The 24,403-nt window shown below is 47.1% G+C and overlaps 1 pseudogene across 1 annotated transcript; it reads left to right on the forward strand.

Annotated features, from left to right (window-relative positions):
- Positions 1-1,049: 1,049 nt before the first annotated feature.
- Positions 1,050-10,258, forward strand: LOC308150002 (kelch repeat and BTB domain-containing protein 8-like; annotated as a pseudogene). The gene is made up of 4 exons: positions 1,050-1,197; positions 2,784-2,862; positions 7,987-8,214; positions 8,786-10,258. The product of its transcript is annotated as a kelch repeat and BTB domain-containing protein 8-like (transcript).
- Positions 10,259-24,403: the final 14,145 nt, after the last annotated feature.

Raw genomic sequence — 24,403 nt, forward strand, 5'->3', positions numbered from 1 at the left:
GAGTCTGAGATTTGAAAGAAGTCAAGTTCTATGTAAGTACATCTAAGGCGTTCTATGAAAAAATTGAGCTAGCTACATGATGTTTATTACCTAACATTCTGCCAGATAATCACTGTAAAAGTAATTAAAGAATATAAGCTTTTAATTGAGCCACACGAGATGGTTTCAAGTCCAGTTTCCAGTTGTGATTTTAGCAGCTAGTTTAGACAGGCCGCCTGTTCTAACGCAATGTTTACATTTTCCATAATATTAGCCAGTTAGTAATGAATACATCTAAAGCAATGAATTTTAACTGTAGACTACAGAAGCAACGATGACTCCATTAGCTAATTTATGAACTACAAAGTGGTTGTTAGTTAGCTAGCTGCTTGTTGTCTCTTGCCTCGTGCAGCAGCACTTTGCGCCAGTATGTAGTCACGACTGTGGTCACGACATGTGCTCGTGACTGTCTTTAATTGTGTTCCAAATGTACACGTGGTAGTCATGTCAAACTTTGCTATGTTAAAATTGTAGAATGAGAAGTTTAATTTGTATGTTTCTTCCAGTTCCACTCCAGTGTCAAACCCTAAAATGACGGGTCGAGCCATAGCAAGTTCGAGTCAAGAGACTGGGCCACCAGGGGCGGTGTCGGTGAGTTCATTAATAATCCTTATACACATCAATTACCCGATTTTTCCCGCGTGCACGCGCATGAAACGCGCACGCGCGCTCAAAACAACGACTATTGATAATTGAGGGTGCCTGTGTGTCCTCGAGTTATAACACTTCTTTTTGGAGCTGGTTCACAGTAGTCATGATCTGTCTGTCTCTGTGTCTCTGTCTCTCTCCCTGTCTGTCAATGTCTCTCTCCCCCCCCCCCCCCCCCCTCTCTCTCTCTCCCTCCCCCTCTCTTCCCCCCCCCCCCTCTCTTTCCCCCCCACCCCCTCTCTTTTCCTCCCCCCCTCCCCTCTCTTTTCCTCTCCCCCCTCTCTTTCCCTCCCCCCCCTCTCTCTCTCCCCCCCCTCCCTCTTTCTCTCCCCCCCCCCCCTCTCTCTCTCTCTCTCTCTCAGATGAGCTCCGTGCGGGGGAGAACAGTGACGTGGAGGCCACAGCCCTGGCAGGATGGGGACGGCGGGGAGCCCCTCTCTGACAGCGATTCAGAGGAGGAGGACTTCCCAGATGACAGCACCACCCCGCTGGGGGACTACGTCACACACGGTGAGATGCCGGATAGTGAGTTGGACTGGTGGTCGGTCGGAAGGTTGTGAGTTAAAATCCCGCCTGAAACAGAATAGAATAGAATAGAATAGAATAGACTTTATTGTCCTTGTACAGTTGCCTATACAATGAAATTGTAGTGGTTCTTCTGAAGGTGCAAAAACAGAAAGACATATTCACAAACATATACACATATACACATAACATATCACAAATATTACACACTAGACAAATTAAAAAGCGAAAATGCTATAAAACAAGAAGAGACAATGAGGTCCGTGGTGTCAAGTGCAAATAAAGACAACAATCTTAAGAAAATAAAAGGTCACATAACATATCACAAATATTACACACTAGACAAATTAAAAAGCGAAAATGCTATAAAAGCAAGCTAAAAGACATGAGGTCAGTGGCGTTATAATAATACTGTAAAAAGATATAAATGTTAGATAGAAAACCGTTTTCTTCGATTGAAAACAAGAATAATTTGAGAATGGTAGAAGGAAGGTAGCTTTAGCAGCAGACAAAGAGGATGAGAAGTTGGAAAAGAGGGAGGGATGAAAGGTTAAAGGTCATCACCAGGAAAGCCAGTTTTTCTCCATTTCTTCTCAGCTGAATGTGAAATGTCGCTGCCTGTTTATAAGATTACAGAGACTCAGACAGCGACAAGGAATGGAGAGAGATGGTCGACGGAGCTGCCCTGAAGTTAGTGGACAAAAACTGTTTTTTTTGCTGAGGATACAAAGTGATAGAACTGCTTCTAATGAAGCTATGTACACCACTAAAGGTAGGGTCTAAAGGTAGGGTATAAAGGTAGGGTCTAAAGGTAGGGTTTGGGGAGGGTAAGGTTAAGCTGGTCCTATATCAGTGTATGTGGGCAACTTCACCCTGTAGCATAAGGTGGAGGGGAATGTCCAATGTCTCTGTCTCCCTCCCCCCCTCTCTCTTCCCCTCTCTCTTCCTCTTTCTCTCTCCCTCCCTCTTTCTCTCTCCCTCTTTCTCTCTCCCTCTCTCTCCCTCCCTCTCTCTCCCTCCCTCTCTTTCTCTCTCCCTCCCTCCCTGCAACATAATTATGCTTTAAACACGAAGCGTGTAGTGTTAACTAAATGTTATTTATCATATGGTCTCATTCATTGATTACTAGCTATTACTAATTGATCATGGCCATTTAGCACATTTAAAGCTTAAACGTTTTAGGGGCACTTAGGTGGCGTAGCGGGTTAAGCGTTGACCATGTAACCGCAGGGTCCCTGGTTCGATTCCGGCCGGGGACATATCCTGCATGTCACCCCTCCTCTCTCTCTCACCAATCCTTCCTGTCTAAATCTCTACTGTATCTGTCAATAAAATTAAAATATGAGTGGGACTGCCCCACTCAGGGAAAAAAAAAAAACTTTAAAGCTTAAACGTTTTAAAGTTCAAATGTATTTATTTATTTATTGTATTCCAACCTCTATCTGCCTTGACTCAGACTTCCTGTCTCTGACTTCCTGACTCAGACTTCCTGTCTCTGACTTCCTGACTCAGACTTCCTGACTCAGACTTCCTGTCTCTATCTGCCTTGACTTCCTGTCTCTCTTCCTCAGGGTTGAAGCAGCTCCTGGACGCTCAGCAGCTGTGTGACGTGACGCTGCTGGTGGAGGGGAAGAGGCTGATGTGTCACAGGTAGGCTAACGACTACCATGATATACGCACGGCTAAATGGAATGTTGACACATCTTTTCATATTACAGCTAGGGGTGTATATATAACGTCACTCTGCTTCGCAGAGTGCCTAACCACCCCACTAGCTGTGCCGATATCCACGACATACCACGCCTTCTCGTTCCATAACGCTTAAATCTCTCATATCTTCTAGTAGAACCACTGTGCAGAGCAGACCTCCAACGGTGCACATTATCAGGCAGAAAGGAATGTCACACATATTCTAATAGGCTCATGACTCATCTCTTCTTCTTTTTTTCTGAGTGGGGCAGTCCCACTCATATTTTTCATTTTATTGGACAGATACAGTGAAGACAGACAGGAAAGTAAGGAGAGGAAGGGAGAGAGAGAGAGGGCATGTCAGCAGGGCATGGGCCGGATTCTAACCCATGCCGACATGGGCATATGTGTGCACTGTAGACCGTGGTGCTAGACCACTGGACCACCCCAGGCCATGGTGCTAGACCACTGGACCACCCCAGGCCATGGTACTAGACCACTGGACCACCCCAAGCCATGGTGCTAGACCACTAGACCACCCCAGGCCATGGTGCTAGACCACTGGACCACCCCAGGCCATGGTGCTAGACCACTGGACCACCCCAGGCCATGGTGCTAGACCACTGGACCACCCCAGGCCATGGTGCTAGACCACTGGACCACCCCAGGCCATGGTGCTAGACCACTGGACCCCCCCAGGCCATGGTGCTAGACCACTGGACCACCCCAGGCCATGGTGCTAGACCACTGGACCACCCCAGGCCATGGTGCTAGACCACTGGATCACCCCAGGCCATGGTGCTAGACCACTGGACCACCCCAGGCCATGGTGCTAGACCACTGGACCACCCCAGGCCATGGTGCTAGACCACTGGACCACCCCAGGCCATGGTGCTAGACCACTGGACCACCCCAGCAGGGTTTCCGTTAACCGGTAATTACCGGTCTTTGTCCGATAAAATCTGTTGAAGTCCGACATATTTAAACCTCTTCGGTCATATTGTCCGGTGAAAATAACCGCTAAACCCAGTAGCCCATTCGGCGGTAACCCGCCCCATCTGGCAACCCTGTCTCTCAACGGCGCGAGTAGTTTAGTCAGTTAATTTAGTTTGATCTAGTCTAAATAAAACCACTGCAGTGACCGGAGTCAAGGTTACTGTTCTGCGTGTTTTGGATGTGCTAGAGCACAGTGAATGACCACCGAGGGCCGTGAGATGCGGCTAGTAAAGGACGCTAGCGGCCATCTCAACCCCGTTCATTGATTGAGCCTGCCGTGCCCGTTCCAGCCCTGAGTCGGGAGAAGTACTACGGGAGTAGTGCGCTACTATCGACAACCTGGGCTCCTGGTACCATTAATTAGGATTGATTAGATTAGGTTGACAATACCACACTACATTTGAGTTTAGGGATATCAATGTTATATATTTGTGTATGTTTTATCTTTATGTATTAAATGTTATAATTGTTCCACATTTGAGACCTGTCTTCCCCCCACTCAGTTATTCAGTCGGTGTCCATCATTTTAGTTCAATTTAGTCTATCTATAGCAGGGGTCGGCAATTAGGTTTGGCCTCAGGCCCCAAAAAAAAATAGCCACTAGATGGCGGGCCCGAACATAATTTAAGTAATTGATTGTTAAAAAATGTGACACGTTCTAATGCTTTGACTTTTCTTTCGAGAAATGTACACATCGCTAGTCAACTAACACAGCTTGTTTTGTGAGCCTGCTAACAATGTAAAGTAGTGTTATAATTAACAAGGTAGCAGTCCAATCCATTTCGTTGCAGTATTAGGCTTGACTAGTGAGTTTGTGTTGTGATTCTCAACAACGTTGAAACGTAGTTTCACCCTTTTCCATAGTTTTGAATAATAAATGTGTGGACTGACGATGTATCGCAGCCTAACTTATTCTAATAATTATTTAACATACTTTTATTCTGAATGATTCCCCCCTCCTCCAGACAAGGTCACATTATTTATTATTGGATTGGTTGTTTGCGTGTCGGGTGAAGTTAGCTAAACATTTAACCTGCTAACTAGCAAGAGAAACATAATGTCACTCTCCAAAGGTCTAAAGAGGAAAGTTGACGGTGAAAACAGGGCATTTAAACAGGAATGGACAGCGAACTATACGTTCATCCTACCTTTCATCAATGCAAAATCTTCCGTGCTCACAATGTTCCCTTTCTATACATGCGAGTCGTCCTTTTCCTCAATGAATGTGATAAAGACGCACGAAGGAATCGATAGATGCATAAAAACTAAAAAAAACTGCCTGCGGATTAAAGTGACGTCAATATCACCAGATATCAAGCAAATAGTGACCGATGGGAGATGCCACTTTTCACATTAAGTGAGTACCAAGCCTGTCGTTATTGTATTTAATAACCTAATTGTATTTTGTATATTTTGAATGAATGGCTTATGGCTCATTGTACTTATTATCCCTAATAGCGCGTTTGCTCTGTCGTTTCAGGAGCATAGGCCTACCACCACTTTTGCGCCGATTTTGTTGTCAATGTTTTTCAGAAAATTAAACAGAATTTGCTTTGTTACTGTTCATATGTGTGTTGCAGTCACATACGTAAACATTACGTTTGAATGATTTAATGAGCTGATGTTATTTTTTTTTTCAAACCACACACCGCATGTCGGCTATTTCAGCACCACGCCGTGTCCACCTGCTTATGATTCACTATGAGGGGTTCAGCGTCAGTGCGCTTCGGTGCACCCCGCTGCCTGATTGTCTGTCCCTGTGTCATTCACTCTCAACATGAATAAAAGTACAATAAGCATTATTCAGGTGGTGGTAGATTCTCTATTCGGACATTATAGGCGCGGTGTGGGACTGTCGGTCCGATATTGTAAAAAAAAATAAAATAAAGGGGGATTCTCAAAATAATCTGCTGGGCCAAATATTATTGGTGACGGGCCAGCAATGGCCCACGGGCCGCCTATTGCCGACCCCTGATCTATAGTGTTAGAGTTTAATTTGTGCCACTAAGGTGAAATAGTCCACGGGTGTGTATCCCCCCGATACATCCTCCCCATTCTCATACTCCCGAGTCCGAGTAAGTGTGATTTGACAGGCAGCTAGACGTAATGCCTTCCCAATCAGCGAGACGTGGTTATAGAAATTACGTTGTTTTATTGATAAAAAGGATAAAACTGGAAAGAGAATATAAAAAACTTACATTACTGTCGTGAAACTATTTAACACACTTCAGTTAACGTAATGTGGAGTCCGTTCATTGATCGATCGATGCAGTCCGTTCAAATGAAAAAGTTCAAATCAAAAGCTAAACTAGGCATACTTAAAATTACCAATTACATACTCAAATCCCATTAATGTAATTGAAATAAACATCTTAAAGTAGCCTACAGTCGTAATTCAAAGTAGCAACGGTGACTAGGCTGCCCAGTGTGGCGCGCGTGCAGCCCTGGACATATTATGCCATAGTAGCGCATGCGAATCATGAAAGCTTATATTATTATATAGTTCGCGATCTAATCGTATCGGATGAGAAATAGACATTAAACGGCATATATAGGCTACACAACAGCTAATCACCGCGACAAACAGCTATATTATATTTGAATATGATGACCGGAATATATCACGTTTGTCCGGTAAATTGAAATATTCCCGGACACGTTGACCGGCACCAAATTTTTCTAACGGAAACCCTGCACCCCAGGCCATGGTGCTAGACCACTGGATCACCCCAGGCCATGGTGCTAGACCACTGGACCACCCCAGGCCATGGTGCTAGACCACTGGACCACCCCAGGCCATGGTGCTAGACCACTGGACCACCCCAGGCCATGGTGCTAGACCACTGGACCCCCCCAGGCCATGGTGCTAGACCACTGGACCACCCCAGGCCATGGTGCTAGACCACTGGACCACCCCAGGCCATGGTGCTAGACCACTGGACCACCCCAGGCCATGGTGCTAGACCACTGGACCACCCCAGGCCTCCTCTCATATTTTCTAGTAGAACCACTGTGCAGAGCAGACCTCCAACAGTGCACATTATCAGGCACAAAGGAATGTCACACATATTCCTACTAAAGATAGGCTTGAATACTGTCTCACTTGAATGGATGCGTTGGTGTACTCGATCACTAAAATAGTACATGACATTTTAAAATACCACAATTGGTAAGTGGTGTGAACTGACAAAAAACCTGACAAAGATGCAACTGTAAGTAGTTGTGCTGTTTGAGGCTGGCAGCCCGGCCCGGCATGTGGTGATTAGGTTTTCTAGCTGTACAAGTCGATATAAAACGGGGTTGTGGGAAATATCTGAACTGCGTTCCAAGCCACGCATTCATCTCTGTTATATAATTGGTTGATGACAACAAGCATTGTGATTGGCCAAGAGCTGTTAGAAGCTGTGATTTAATAACAATAATGTCATGGTTAAATCACATAATCTGATATTTCTATGCCGCAGTAGAGTTGTGTATCAGGTTTATTAGGAACACCAGCACATCTTGTTATTCATTCAGGTGGTGTGATGGTGTGGGGAATGTTTTCTTGGCACACTTTGGGCCTGTTAATACCAATCAATCATCGTTTGAATGCCACAGCCTATTTGAATATTGTTGCTGCTTTTCAAAATCACATCAGGATAAGATAGTATGAAGCTATTTTGCAGAGGGTTTTCTCTCTCTCACCCATCCTTCTTGTCATATCTCTACTGTCTCTATCCTCCTCTTTCTCTCTCACCCATCCTTCCTGTCACATCTCTACTGTCTCTATCCTCCTCTCTCTCTCTCTCTCTCTCTCTCTCTTTCACCCACCCTTCCTGTCATATCTCTACTGTCTCTATCCTCCTCTCTCTCTCTCACCCATCCTTCCTTTCACATCTCTACTGTCTCTATCCTCCTCTCTCTCTCTCCCTCTCTCTCTCTCACCCATCCTTCCTGTCACATCTCTACTGTCTCTATCCTCCTCTCTCTCTCTCTTTCACCCATCCTTCCTGTCACATCTCTACTGTCTCTATCACAATTTTAAAAATAAGATAAAATAAAAAGCCCCATATCAATCACAATAATGATTTTCCCATCTCCTTTCAGAGTCCTGTTGGCAGCGGTGAGCCCGTACTTCCGGGCCATGTTCACCAGCCCCCTGGTGGAGTCCCACCTCACTGAGATCCGATTGGAGGAGGTGACCCCGTCCGTCATGGAGACCGTCATCCAGTTCGTCTACACCGGGGAGGCGGGGCTCTGCCTGGACACGGCAGAGGACCTGTTCGTGGCGGCCAATCGGCTTCAAGTGATGCCTCTCCAGGACCGTTGCTCTAGGTAACCGTAGTCATAGTTACTGGGTTGCGTTGGGTTACTGGGTTGCGTAACCTATTGTATATGTGACACGTGACTCTAATGCTTTGGTCCTCATCGGGACATCGAAGTTCGGTGTTAGCAGGTTCACAAAACAAGCTGTGTTAGTTGACTAGCGATGTGTCGTTGATTTTCAACAACGTGTAAATGTCTTCACATTTTTCAAAACAAAAGTCTGATCATTACATCGGATCCCGACATGAGGACCAAAGCATTAGAACGTGTCATGAATTGGAATTTCTCCAAAATACAGTTGGCACTTAGGAAATAATTTAGCTGTTAGAAGACTTATTTACAAAACCCCCCAAAAAAGTGAAGTGAAGAACAGATAATCTAAATCACTTTATTTTCTGAGTGGGGGCATTCCCACTCATATTTTTCTTTTTATTATGATAGAGATATGACAGGAAGGATGGGTGAGAGAGAGAGAAGGGATGACATGCAGGATATGTCCGCGGCCGGAATCGAACCGGGAACCCTGCGGTTACCCCAACTAAGCAACCCATCTAAATCACTTTCTGTGTGTCTGTTCCAGGTTCCTGTTTGAACACCTCTCTGTGGACAACTGCCTGGGCATGTACTCCCTGGCCCGCTCCCACCACGACCAGCTGCTCCTCCGGGCCTCCCTGCGCCTGGTGGCCCAACACTTCCCCCGCGTGGCCCGGCAGAAGGACTTCCTCCTGCTGGACCCGGGCACCCTGGGAAGCCTGCTGGGGTCCGACCGCCTGGGCGTGGGCTCGGAGGGGCAGGTCTACGACGCCGCGCGCCGCTGGGCCGAACACCGGCCTCTAGAGCGCTACGCCCACATGCCGGCCCTCCTCCACCCGGGCCTGCTGTCCTCGGAGGAGAGCCGGCGTCTCTCCCAGGAGCTGGGCCCCGCGGGGGCGGTGGGCGGGGAGGGTCTCGGGGGTCCGCTGAGGCCCAGGGAGGGGATGTTTGAGAAGAAGATCGTCTGCGTGGGCCTGAAGCACAGAGAGGACGAGTCTCTGACGGAGAGGGAGGTGGATTGCTTCGACCCGCGCACGGGGACGTGGGAGAAGCTGGCGGCCCTGGGGTCCCTGCAGTGCCCGGGGTGCACGGTGGTCGGGGGGCGCCTCTTCGTGGCCGGCGGATCCTCCGGGGGGGGTCGGTGTCGTCGCTGGTGCACGAGTACAACGCCGAGCTGGACCGCTGGTTCGAGCGGCCGTCCATGGCTCAGCCCCGGGCCATGCTGGGGCTGCTGGGGTGCGGGGAGTCCCTCTACGCCCTGGGCGGCTGCAACCGGGCGGCGCTGCTGGACACGTGCGAGACCCTGGACCTGGCCTCGCTGCGCTGGAGCCCCGGACCGCGCTTGCCCTTACCGCTGCGCTCCTTCGCCTGCGCCGCCCTGCGCGGACGCCTCTACCTGCTCGGCGGGACCACGCTGGAGCAGAACCGTGCCGTGGTGCACGCGGGCGTGCTGGTCTACCACACGGCCACCGAGTCCTGGAGCCGCGTGGGGCTGGACTCGGGCGCCACGTGCCTGGCGGGCGGCGTGGCGGTGCGGGGAGGGGTCTGCGCGATCGGGGGCTACATGAGGGACGCCACTAGGTTCATAGACGGGAACTACACGCACCTGGAGCCGTTGGACGCCACCAGGCGGGTGCTGTTCTTCCGGGAGGGGCGGGGCTCCGTGGCGGAGCGGGAGGTGATGGGGGCGGAGAGGGGGGGAGGGGGTGGGGGGGCCGTGTTCCCGGGGCTCCCCAAGCAGATCGCGGCTGGGGGGGTGGCCCGGTGGAAACAGAGGATCTACGTTCTGGGCGGGGAGAACGGCTCGCGGTTCTTCGACAGCATGTACTGCGGGAAGCCCGGCTGGAGTAGCTGGGTGCAGTGTCGGGAGAAACTGCCGGAGACATTGCGGGGGGTCAGCCAGTTTGGATGTGCCACTCTTAAGTTCCCCAAAAAGCACATCCTGTCACGACTGAGACTGGCCCGGGAGGACTGTAAACGACGAATGAGAATGAGGATGAGGACGCGTAGCCTCAACTGAACGACCCGTTAGTTATATCGTTTATCTTTTTGCATGTTTTCTTTTTGCATGTTCTCACCTTTTCTGGTATTTGTGCCTTTAACACACTTTGTTATCTATGTAAATTGCTTTGGATAAAAGCATCTGCTAAAATGGTTAAAATGTAAAAGAATGAAAGTCTATCTCTTATTCGTTCCGATAGTGAGGGTTTCGTTAAGAGGGTTGAGATATTAATATTGCATCTTCTGTTTCCTGTTTCGGTTATCCCATCTCTATACTAATCTACCATTGTTACTGCAAACACTGAACCCCTTACTGTACGGCTGGACGGTGTAAGAACCGATAGATATAATCTATGGTAATAACACACATATAGGTAGTACAGTAGGCTAATGATGTGAGGTCTTTAATATCTGCAATTGTGATGTACATAATCTACGCTGTAAATAAAGAGATTGACTCTGACTCGATATGATGGGTGTTTACTTTATGAAAAGATCAGTTTAAAAAAATAATAATACTAGCCTTTGCCACATATATATAATATAATATACTGTGAATTTGGAGGTTTGCCATCAATTCCATTTATTCCTAATTGGGCTTTTCCACCTAGTGTGAATCCCCATCATAGTGGCCTACATTGTACAGCCATTGACAAATTACTGAGGGGACTGGGAGATCTCTGGAGAAGAAGATGGTCTATTTCCAGCTCTGGTGCCCTCTCCTCCGATACAGAATTAATAGGCTCTTGACAGTACCATCAATTTGGACTTTATTATAACTGTATGATTAGTATGATTAGTATGATTACTATAATTAGAAGTAGTGCTACACAGGACTAATGCTGTAATGTTCGGTGCAGGTAAGATGAAAGCCTATACTTATTTCATGTTTTATTATTTCTTACTATATTCTACATCAAGTATTAATAGGACGTTTTTCATGATATTGAAATATTGACCATTAGGGTCATGGGTCAAGGATGTCAGAGCAGTGCCCCCTAGTGGATGACACGCGCACAACATACCTACTGGTTGGCGTTTGCTGTCCAAGCAAGGGAGAGGCAGAGAAGTAAGCACACGAACAATTCAACAATTATCAATCGTTTATGTCCGTTTTAGCTCTTCTAAATGCATATTTCCGGAACTCAAACGTATGTGGTCACGGTTGGACACTATAAGTTAATGTGGGATATGTGGTCCAGTCGTGTACTACTAAACTAAGAAGTAATTTAATCAGTTGGGCATGATTCAGTCAATTAGCAGCACCCGGAGGATAATTAGCATGTAGCGAACTCCATTATTGCAAACATTGTAATGTCAGTGTGTTGCTATTAGTCAGGTTTGTTATATAATTTCGTGGGAATTTTCAGGGTCAAGGAATCCAATGGTTGTAGTTACAAAGTTTTTTTTTTTTTTTATATCATCACATAAAAATGTGTAACTTATACTTTAAGAAATTGTAGTTTTTCTATTACTTCCATACGTGAGTCCACGGACCACAGTATGATCATGACAACCTCCTGCATTAGATAGTCTCGATGTTATGATTTAAACTTTTGTTGGCTTTTTGGGGGGATTTGCTAATCTATACAATGCCCTTTCCAAAAATGTAAATGCAAATCCCCAAAAAATTCCCACGAAAGTTTAAATTGAAACATAGTGAAACTGACTATATGTTGCTATGTTGCTATATCGACAGTTGCATTTCAAATCGATCTAGGATGTTTTCTTTGACCTGTTGGCTAGGGTCATTGAAATATCTGTAACATTTTTTATAAAATAAAGAAATAAAAAATGTCACAACATAAATTAGACTACCGTTTGTGCCATCATTGGCACAAAAATACAACGAATTTTCTCAATGTCACCAAGTTTATGGTGGGTTCTGAATGTCTCAACACATTTTCATGTCGCAGTTGTCAGGTAAAGAGGTGCTTTAATGTGGCTAGTGGTTACATTACTACAGACTCACAGAGACTCAAAGTAGTGGTGGTTCCCACCTTGTCTGATGGTTCTATTATTTGCGTTAGGGATTAGCTAGTAGCTACCCACCTATTAAATCCATGATGATGTTGAGGGTTTATCACAACTATACGTCCCCTGGTCGTCTCACACTTTGACAGAAACATACCCAACACAACAATAAAGTAGAAACAACAACAAAGTCAAAAGTGTGAATAACGCTGAAATACAACTCTCTCCTAGGCCAACAGTAGTCTTGTGAGGGAGGAGGGAGTCAGTGGCGAAGCTACCAGGGTGGCAAGGGGTGGCAGCTGCCACCCTTGAAAAAAGTCCTGCCACCCCAGTTACACAGACCAACTGATATAATTTGTTGTATTATTATTATTATTTTATCTTTATCTTTATTTTTAATCAGAATTCAGTGTAAAATTCCCACATTTCCAAGTTTGAAAAATAAACTCACTGTCTGTTCCACCCCTCCGTCTCAAATGGTTGCAACCTATTTCACACGGGGAGATTTGAATAGGCTAGGTGTGTTCCAACAGTTTACCACACAGCTGATGCTGATTACCTTAATCAATTAAACCTGAGCTGTCTTTCTGGTGCTGTGCCGTGTGGAGCCTGTTGTTCAGGTAATGTTACATGTGGTTTTAACAAATTATGTTATTACGTTTACAATTCATTACCTATTGGATATGTTTAGTAAATTAATTGATTTTTTGTTCGTCAATGTAACGTTATTTGCTGAGTTATGACGTCAGTCTCAGCTGTTAGCTAGCTATTTAGCGTTTACTTACTGTTTAGCTAACGTTGGCGTTATTATAGTTATGTCATTGTAACACGATGTTAATGTATGTTGAAAATATGGTGCAGGAAGAAGGGTAGTAACAATGTGTGTTCCAACAGTTTACCACACAGCTGATGCTGATAAACCTGAGCTGTCTTTCTGGTGCTGTGCCGTGTGGAGCCTGTTGTTCAGGTAATGTTAAATGTGGTTTTAACTAATTATGTTATTACGTTTACAATTCATTACCTATTGGATATGTTTAGTAAATTAATTGATTTTTTTGTTCGTCAATGTAACGTTATTTGCTGAGTTACGAAGCGAAGACGTCAGTCTCAGCTGTTAGCTAGCTATTTAGCTTTTACTTACTGTTTAGCTAACGTTGGCGTTATTATAGTTATTATAGTTATTAGTTATGTCATTGTAACACGATGTAAGAAAAGTACTAGGTGACACCCGATTTTTGTCAGATATGCTCCAGTCAACACAGCTTGACCTTACTAAAGCTGTTGAGCTAATTGAAACACTACAACAGACTCTAAAAAACTATCGTACTGAGACATATTTTGATGAGCTTTGGATTGAAATACTCAACACCTGTGAAAGTTGTAACATTTCTACAACTCACACTCATAAGAGGGCAAGACGGATAACAAAGAAACTTAAAGGTAGTGTTATCACGTCTACACTAGGACAGCACACAATACCAGACAGCAAAAAGTATTTTCTAACTAAAATGTTATCCTGTCATTGATTGCATGATTGGTGAAATGCAAAGACGATTCTCTAGCTTTAACTGTCACATCATGCAGGGTATCCAGGCACTGAATCCATCCAGCAGCAGCTTTTTGAATGAGGAGGCAGTTAATCTTTTAGCAAATGCATATGGATCAAATGTAGATAACCTTAAACACGAACTGCAGCAGATTAGAAGATTGTTGGATCAAGTCCCTCCAGTTTAATGGAATTAGTTAATTTTTTGGATCCATACAAGATGGTTTTCTTGGAGATGTTCAGATTATGTAAAATAGCTGTAGTATTGCCGGTCACCAGTGCAGCATGTGAGAGGAGTTTTTCAACTCTTAAAATAATAAAGAATCACCTGCGCTCTACCATGGCAGAGAATAGATTAACAAGTATTGCAGTTCTCAGCATTGAGTCTAAACGTGCAAAAGCTCTGAATTTGGATGAGTTTGTGAAGCGATTTGCTGCACAGCATAGCAATCGTCGCATTCAGCTTTTGTAAATGTATTTGTATTTTTGTATTATTTATTTTTTTAATAGCAGATTTTGTGGCAAGGCAAGTTTATTTGTATAGCACTTATACAACAGGGGCAATTCAAAGTGCTTTACATTATTTTAAAATAAGTTTAAAAAAAAAATGTATGTAATTAGGAGGATTTTGAATTCAATTCTCTGAGAGACTGGTAGCCAGTGCAGGGATCTCAGGATTGGTGTAATGTGTTCAAAGTTCTTTGTTTTTGTTAGGACCCTAGCAGCGGTGTTTTGGATGAGCTGCAATTTACGAACAGCTCCTTTAGATAGGCCTGTTAGTAGACTACAATACTCAAGTCTACTCCAAACAAATGCATGGATGAGTTTTTCAAGGTCTTGCTTGGACATGAAACCTCTCATTCTTGTTTGTTCTGACGATCAAGTTCAGCGCGCATTGTTCATGTTCCTTGTTTATTGTCTCAGAATGAAAGAGATAATAAAATGTTTTTTTCTCCCACAAACCGATGTCTTTGTAATAATTTACTGGATGAGAGAGAAACCTGTACACATGCACACACTAGTTCTATATGTAGAACAGGCTGTAAGGGATGATAAATATACATAAATGTAAGACATTAAGATAGCCACTTATCAAAATGATGGCCACACTAAAATGTCTGCTTGCCACCCCATGTATAAATCTCTAGAATCGCCACTGGGAGGGAGCCAGCCGCATACAGAATGCCCCAGACAGTCAGTCACCCTATGGGCCTGGCCAGCGCACCGCCAAAGGACGCCACGGAGAAGAAGAAGAGGAGATGGAGGAATCACTGGTGGCGGCGCAGGAAGAGGTTGGTAACGGCTGGCGGGGGTGGAGTAATAGATCCGCCCCACCCTGAAGCCCCGAACCCCCCCGCGCCCCCTCTCGAGGAAGAGGACTGGGACAAGGAGACGAGCAACCTCTCACCCCCGGACTACCGACCGGGGCTGTATGGACTGGATCCCTACGGTAAGACAGGAGTCACGAGAGTTCCCCTACTAATGTACTACTGGGCGGGTCTGGGCGGCTGCTGTGGCTCAGGAGGTAGAGCCGCCGGCGTCTAATGATCGCGAGGTCGACGAGGTTCGAACCCCCGGCTTGCCACGTGTCGAGGTGTCCTTGAGCAAGGCACTGAACCCCACTAATTGCTCCAGGGTCGCCGTCTATGGCATAAAATACCAAATTCCAACAATTGGCTGACAGGTTGATTGCATGGCAATAAAACAATGAATAATAAAGGGGTAAATACTGTTTGTCACAGCCAGGACGAGGCCTGTTTGACCATAGAGCCAATCACAGGACTGTTTGGTGTATCACCATGTCCTCACTTATTAACAGCACCGTCACACTAGTCTCCTCAGTAGTTCATAGCCAACTAGGATTCAGGATTCTTGACACTTTGTTTTTTGGTATAGTCAACCACCCCACCCCGTAGGCCCTGAGGAGGTGCTGTCTGTCACACACTCACTGTCATATAGGGTGCGTTCATAAATACGCCCTGTGCTCTCTGACCGTTCGGAAATTAACTGATTTCAGTTTAAAAACCAGAGCAGATTTCCAGAGCGTATTTACGAACGCACCCATAGTCAACCACCTCACCTCCACAACCACCTCACCTCCACAACCACCTCACCTCCACAACCACCTCACCTCCACAACCATTTCACCCCACAACCACCCTGTCCGTCCCACCCATAGGCCCTGAGGATGTGGTGTCTTTCGACCTCCGGGGGGTGAGCCTGCAACACACCGAGCCCCACTTCCACCTGCCAGGTTATGCCTACCAACCAGCGTGCCACCACGTCCACCCGGTCCCCTGGTTCCGCCACGTCGGCTGCATCGTGGACGGCCAGTTCTCTGACGCTGAGGATGATGAGGAGTGACGTTTGTTTCGCTTTCATCCCTTTTTTATTATTATTATTATTGTTATTATTGTTATTATTCAGTTTTTTCGGTTTTATTTTGTTAGTAAAATAGTTGTCCTGTTATGTTGTCGCTGTTTTTGACCTTAAAACGACAATAAACTACTAATTTCAACAAATACCACCCCTTATACCTCATTCTTGTACTTCTAGTCGTCCATCCAGAGTAAGAAAGCAAAGCAGAGGCATCAACTGTTTTTCGGTCATAGCCTGCGATGCCCACTAGGTGGCGGTGTTGGTTAAACATTTACCATCACCCCTCAGCTTTGAGAGTTCATTGAGTTCATGTCTGAGTCACGGAGATGCAATGCATGCGCCTACTTGCTGTAGTTATATCAACAGTTTTTTCCCCAGAATAATTCAGAGTCAGTATTTTTAACAAGCTCGAACAGAAATGTAGCCATCATTTCTGTTACTTGAACTGATAAATGTCGTTCTAAAACATAAATTACATAGTGTGCATGCTATAGTATGGTGTTTGAAACCGAGACAACATAGCTACTACTTTGGAATTCACTGCCATGGGGCCGGGAGCTGCTGCCTGCTACTGAATTTTAAAGGCAGGCGCTGTCATTTTTAAAGAGACATGATTTAATCTAAGCGCTGCGACAGCTTTTGATGTTCGTCCGCTCCTGTGAGAACTTGGAGCGTAGCTCTGAGGGTAATGTTACAGCTAGCCAAGGGATGCTGAGCTGTAGGTCAGTTGTCCTTGATTTAAACCTTCATCCTTCATCCATTCTTGTTTGGATTATTGTGAATGGGCCACTCAACATGTTGGTATACTTACAGCAACCTGCAGTCCTTCTGGAGCTAACAGTCTGCATTAGAAGCACACTGTTTCTGTAAGAGTATCGCCCTATGAACATACTGTCACCCCAAGACTATCAAGCAACACTCAAGGACCTCCAAGACTCTGAGTAAGCCAGCTGTTGCAACCAGTGTAAGCCTATTCCCCTGACTACAGCACACAGCTTTTTTCAATGGCATGTCTTCACTGACCCCCACCACCACCACCTCCCTCTGCACCATAGCTTCTATCTGGTGTTCTCAGTGTGGTCTGTATAAACGCCAGTGATTGCGTTGTTGGTGAGTCATGTGTCTGATGTGTCAATTGAAACTCCCTCCCAAGTGATTAATACTCCACCATTCCAGTCCTAGTCTCTCCCCCTCTCTCTCTCTCCCTAGTCCCTACCACATCCTGTGTAGAGTCGTAGTGGTAGTGGGTGGTTGAATGAACACTCCTTAGGCACAGATCCAGGGTCAGTTTACCCCCCCCTCTTCCTCTTCCTCACCCCACAACTCTTATCTATAACTATGGGTGTTATGATGGTGTGTGTGTGTGTGTGTGTGTGTGTGGGGGGGGGGGGGGGGGTGAAAACACCAGACTGGGCCTGAGATGAAAGCGTAGGAGTGACTTCCACCCACTCCTGTCAGCTGGACCCTGTCGTCAGACAGGATCGGCCCCAAGGCAGCGCCACATTTCCCCTCCTGGTGAATCACCAAAACCCCATGACTCTGTTTCATCTCCGGCCAGAGCGTCTGGTGATCTGGGCGACTGGTTTGATCAGTGACGAAGGGTAATGGGAAGTTAAGAGGCGAGCAGGGAGAGACTGTCGTTTCACCAGAGAGTACAGAGAGGGCTGACCAGATCTGAGCACTGAATACTGCTGCCGTGCCACGTGGGACACCCTGTGTAGGCGGCGCGCTGTGTTGTGGGCTTCAAAATGGCGGACCGTGTGTTTGAATGCGGTCTATTGTTCCATAAGAGCCGAGAACATGTACTCTTTGTTTAGGTGGTTAGGGGTGTAATGTTGAAGTGCATAACTTGGTAGTCTCCCCCCCCCTACTTTCAGTTAGCATAACTCTTTCTGTTAGCGTAAGTATTTCAGTTAACGTAAGTGTTTCAGTTAATGTAACTCTTTCAGTTAACGTAACTCTTTCAGTTAACATAACTCTTTCAGTTAACATAACTCTTTCAGTTAACATAAGTCTTTTCAGTGTCATGGGGTTTTAACGTAACTCTTTCAGTTAACATATCTCCTTCAGTTAACATAAGTATTTTCAGTTAACGTAACTCTTTCAGTTAACGTAAGTGTTTCAGTTAACCTAACTCCTCCAGTTAACGTAACTCCTCCAGTTAGCATAACTCTTTCAGTTAACATAACTCATTCAGTTTACGTAACTCTTTCAGTTAACGTACGGTAACTCTTTCAGTTAAAATTACTCACATAACATCATTACTAACATAACTCATTCAGTTAACTCACTTCAGCGACGAGGTTCTCAAAAACCAAGTAGTTGACTGACTTCTGTGAACTCTGATTTTGAAGGAGTAGTCGTGTGTGACTCTGACCCAGTAGGACGTAAGCCAGGGATGTGGGGGTTTTGAGGTGACAGTGCATCGAGTGAGAGTATGGAGGGGGGGGGGGGGGGGGGGGCAGTTTCGACTTAGCTGTGGAAATAGCTGGCAAAGGGGTGACATCAAACAACAAGGCTCGTGGTGCAATGCGACAGGGTAGACACTAGCCCTGCCAGCCACGGCCATCGGGTCTTCCAACTGGGCCATCCTTGTTTGTATTCAAACCCGGTTAAAGCCTTTATCTTTTTCCTGGCTGGGGGCTTTGTGGCGGTGGCTGTTGACAGTGTGTTTTGTGTCATGGTGGGGTGATGAATTAAAAGGTCACCCCGAGACATCTGGTGACCAGGAACAGGAACTCTACTTTTGCTGAGTCAACCTGATCAGTATTCTCATGGGGGGGCGGGGAGGGAGGGGAGGGGGGGGGGCGGTGGGGTTATGACGTAAACCCTGCCCATAAAGTGAAGTGGTAACAAAAAACGAAAAAAACCTTGCCATATGCTCCTCTTTGAGATATTTGCAGATTAGTTTGACAGCTGTGATAACGACCTGAGCAATTTGCTTGTTTCATAGTTTGGCTAACCTTGATATAAGCAGTAGTCGTCTTATGGTTTTTCGTTTTAGACGTTTACTATGTGATAGATTCCAACAACCGCAATGTGTGTCGTTGTCCCCCCCCTCCACACACACACACACAAACACACACACACACACACACAAACTGCATACAAAACCAATCTCCTCCTCCTCCTGTCTTTTTCCAACATCGCCCCTGCCTGGCTGCAGTACCACTCCGGTCCCAGAGGGGGGCAGTGTTGCTCAGTGCTGCTGTGGCACCGTGCTGCTGCCTGCTGCCCTCTGGCCTGTTGGGATGCATGGCTCGTAGCCTGCCTGGCTGGCTGTGTTGCTGTGCGCTGGGCTGTGGCGCCTGTCTCACTGTCTCCCTCCCCTTCAGCCCAGCCGTGCGCTGTCTGGGTCAAGGTGCTGGATAACGAGACCTCTGCAGACAGGACAGAGAGAGGGAGGGATGGAGAGAGAGAGAGAGAGGGAGGGAGGGAGGGAGATGGAGAGGGAGGGATGGATGGATGGAAGGAGAGAGAGAGAGGGAGGCAGGGATGGATGGAAGGAGAGAGAGGGAGGCAGGGAGGGAGGGGAGATGGGGAGGGAGGGAGGGAGGGGAGATGGGGGGGAACAAGGGGAGATGGAGGGAGTGACGGAAGAGAGATGGATGGAGAGAGGGAGTCAGAGACGGATGGATGAAGGAAGTGGGAGGGAGGGAGGGAGAGAGAGAGAGAGAGAGAGAGGTGCTGATGGAAGACAGAGAGATTAAGTGTTTACACACACAGACATAAAATACACACAGCTTATTAAGAGGCTTGAACTCTGTTGCTGTTTTATTAAATGAACGCTGCTGATTAGACGATGACACACACACACACACACACAGACACACAGACACACAGGCAGTTGTCTGCTCTGGTTCCTGCATACTAATTGTGAGGAGGACTGTATTTGCATTATAGATGAAGGGCTAGCCTAGCTGATATGACATTATGCACGATTGGATCCTATTTTGACTGGGTGCGTTTTGCATTACCAACGAGGCTTTTACTAGTACAGTGTGAAGTTGCTCATCATCAAGAGACTGGTAGACATCTCCTGTTGGGACACTGATCATTATACAACAGTTAGTTCCGACTAAGTAATTTGATTGGACAAGAGGCATTCCATGAGTGCCGATATACAGTATAACAGCACTGGGACTTTTAACTATGTATATGTATCACTCCGCCGCACAGGTGTTCTACTAAATGACCGTTAATTAGACTACATGTTTGTGTTCAGGTTACTAGGCAACAGTCCAGTTGAAGTTCAGTTGTGGAACTATTTTCTTTGGCGGAGCCAAAATAAATGATTAAATAAACAAACAAATCATAATCTGTTGTCGCTTATTACTGTTAACGGCAGAATGTCGACAGTTGACCAGCAAACAGAATGTCGACAGTTGACCAGCAAACAGAATATCGACAGTTGACCAGCAAACAGAATGTCGACAGTTGACCAGCAAACTGAATGTCGACAGTTGACCAGCGAATGTATCCTAGACAACCCCATCATGTGAGAACTAAAGAAAAAACTATTGGTAGCCGGAATAAACGATAAAGCAAGCAAACATTTAAGCAAAATGGTAACTCCTAGAGGCCATTACGGTTACTGTATGATATCGGCTGCTGTACTCCTATTATCGAGTCATTGCCTGTCTTAACATTTGCTAAATGTGGCGATCGTATGTATCGACACTCGCATTGTTGCCAGATGTGCTCAGGAATGATGACAGTGTTCCATCCAGAAGTCTAAACCAACTCAGTCCTTTTCTAAATATTATGCAAACCTTCATACACGCTGTACCTTTTTACGACCTTTGACCCTGTGGTTTTCTATGTATACGGATTCGTCTTCCAAGCCTGTTTGTCCGACGGTCGTTATTTCTTGTATCTTCGGACATGTGATGCAGCGAAATGTCTCAACTACTGATCTGTAGACAGATTTAATTTGCTTTTTTATTACTTTATTGTATTCTTCTGATCACCAGTCCACTACCCCACCAGTACCCCTCCACTACCCCACCAGTACTACCAGTACCCCCCATTAGACCACCAGTACTACCAGTACCCCTCCACTACCTCACCAGTACCCCCCACTAGACCACCAGTACTACCAGTACCCCTCCACTACCTCACCAGTACCCCCCACTAGACCACCAGTACTACCAGTACCCCTCCACTACCCCACCAGTACCCTCCACTAACCCACTAGTACCCTCCACTAGACCACCAGTACTACCAGTACCCCTCCACTACCTCACCAGTACTACCAGTACCCCCCCACTAGACCACCAGTACTACCAGTACCCCTCCACTACCCCACCAGTACCCCTCCACTAACCCACTAGTACCCTCCACTAGACCACCAGTACTACCAGTACCCTCCACTACCTCACCAGTACCCTCCACTACCTCACCAGTACCCCTCCACTACCTCACCAGTACCCCCCACTAGACCACCAGTACTACCAGTACCCCCCCCACTAGACCACCAGTACTACCAGTACCCCTCCACTACCCCACCAGTACCCCAGCAGATGTAGCCAGAGCGACCCCCCCTCCCACCCTCTCCCAGTGCCAGGGCTTTGATCACCAGAGCACAGACCTGCATCCTCATTCCCAGCATATCTGCTCTGTGGGGCGATAAGGAACACGCCAACTCCCACGCCCCCGCGCTACATACAGCACACACACACACACTCTCACACACACACACACACACACACACACACACACAGACCCCCCCCACACACACACAGACACATCATCCAGGAATGTGCCTTTTAGATGAATTACATTTACTTTTATCAAACCAACCACCAAGCCTCAGACTCGAGACCAAGGTCCTTCAACTTTTTTTTTTTTTTTGCCATTGAAAGAAATCTCCCTTCCTCCTTAACCCCCCCCCCCCCCCTCCCTCTCCTCTCTCCTCCTCCTCCTCCACTTCTCCTTTTCTTTTCGCGCCCCTCCCCTGTCCTTGTAGCCTAGCTCCTGCGGTAAAACAGGAGGGAACAATGGCCTCCTGATGCCCTCCCGATGCCCCCGAGGCAGCCTACTTCCCCCCCCCGTGTGGCTGAAACAGCACACAACATAGGTATGTGACCTGTCATACGTGATCGGGCTGCCTGTGGCCTCGGCAGCCTTCTGGAATCTACCGTGTTGCGGTCGGCAGTTTGCAAGCTCAGCTGTTTCCTTCCTACCCTCCTCCTCCTTCTCCTCCTCCTCCTCCCTCCTCCTCCCTCCTCCTCCTCCTCCTCCTCCTCCGCTCTGCTCATGGTAGGAGGAGAAGGACAGAGGGGAGGGAGGGAGGGAGGACCGAGGGGAGGGAGGGAGGGATGAGAGAGGAGCCTTCGACCGGAGCCGTTACAACGAGGGGGTCACCCGGGGGTCACCCGAGGGGGTAGTGAGTGACGTCCCAGAGTCATGCGCTGGTGGTACGTTGCAGCAGGAACAGTGCGGTCGGTTATGAGGTTGTGACTGTGTTGTTGTGTGAGGTTGTGAAGTAAAGTGTGATGTATGACGGCTCCAGGGGCTGTGTGCGTACGTGCAGGAGGACGAGGCTCCTCGTTATGCCTGGAATGGAGCGAGGAGCGGTGGTGGGTGGTGGTGTATCGGAAAAAAAACAGGTGTGTCATCCGTGCGTTACGACGAGCCCCCGGCCTCCGTTTTCCACCTCCGCCCAGCCTCCCCCCCCCTGACGTCGAGGTTTGTCGCTGGGTGTGTGTGTGTCAGCGTCAAAGCGAGCTTCATTTCAGTTGCGAAAACCAGACAATGCACTAGTCTTATTACTATGTCTACTTTTCTTATCTCTCCTACCTCTTGTTTTATTGTGTCGTGGTTTATTTACTATTGTTCAGCACTTGGAGTGGCGTTCAATGCGTGAGTTGTGCTGTATAAATAAAGTTTGATTGACTGATTGACTGATTGACTGATTGACTGATTGATTGATTGATTGATTGATTGGTTCATCCATCTCTGTCCTGAACGCAGCAGGACTGACACGCTGAACACGGCTTCTGTGACGCCTGTCACCGCCGAAGCATCCTGCCGCGATGATGTCACACACCGTGACATGACAAGCCCTCCCGTCTTAATCTCCTCCAATCTACTCTCTCTCTCTCTCTCCATCTCTCTCTCCATCTCTCTACTTTATCTAGTCTCCATCTCTCTACTCTATCTACTCTCTCTATCTACTCTCTCTCTCTCTACTCTCTCTCTCTCTGCTCTCTCTCCATCTCTCTACTCTATCTACTCTCTCTCTCTCTCTCTACTCTCCATCTCTCTCTCTCTACTCTATCTACTCTCTCTCTCCATCTCTCTCTCTCGAACACCCAGTAGTAGTGATAGTTTTTTTTCCGTGGGCGAGGCTATAGACGAGGGAACGTTGGCACGGCGACGAGGTGGCAGAGTGGCACCTCTGTGCCGGCGGTGGCGGAGGTGTACGGCACACTTGGCGCAGCGGTGGGAGGCCCGGCGGAGGGGGAGGGGGCAGAGGCGGAGACGGGGGGGGGGGGGGGGGGGGGGCGGTGGAGGAGTCGTACGCTCGGTGCCGTATCCAGGACAAGCAAGGTCGCTGGCGGTTGATTGAGCGCTCGTAGGTGTGGGTGACCTCCTTCAGTCTCTCCCTCTCTGCAACAAAGGCAGGGAAGAGCTGCTGTCTCTGGGTGGGTTGGCCCACTTTCTCTCTCTCTCTCTCTCTCTCTCTCTCTCTCAGTCTGTCTCTTTCTTTCTCTCTCTCTCAATCTGTCTCTCTTTCTTTTTCTCTTTCTTTCTCTCTCCCTCTCTCTATCCCTCTCTCCCTCTCCCTCTCTCTCTTTCTCTCTCTCTCTCTCTCTCCCTCTCCCTCTCCCTCTCCCTCTCTTTCTCTCTCTCTCTCTCTCTTTCCCTCTTTCTCTCTCTGGTATAGTTACGCACTTAGAGTTTTCACACACGTGCGTGAGAACACACTCTCTATAACACACACACACACACACACACACACACACACACACAGACACTCTAGAACACACACACACACACTCCAGAACACACACACACACAGAGACACACACACACACACTGTCCCAGCCCAACAAGTCTTTACACTAGCGGCAGGTTTTGCGGCCACCTCAGAAGAACAATATCACCTCTAGGCGTGGAGCTTCCAGAGCCCCCCCCCCCCCCCACACACACACACACACACCCCCGGGGGTTAATATATGACTTCCTCCATTTCATCTCAGGAACCCGTTCACCCCTCTCCCAAGTCCTCCCTTTTGTTCATGTTTCTTACATGTATGT

This window comes from Nansenia antarctica (assembly GCF_963989245.1).
Source record: "Nansenia antarctica genome assembly, chromosome: 2".
Classification (NCBI taxonomy): Eukaryota; Metazoa; Chordata; class Actinopteri; order Argentiniformes; family Microstomatidae; genus Nansenia; species Nansenia antarctica.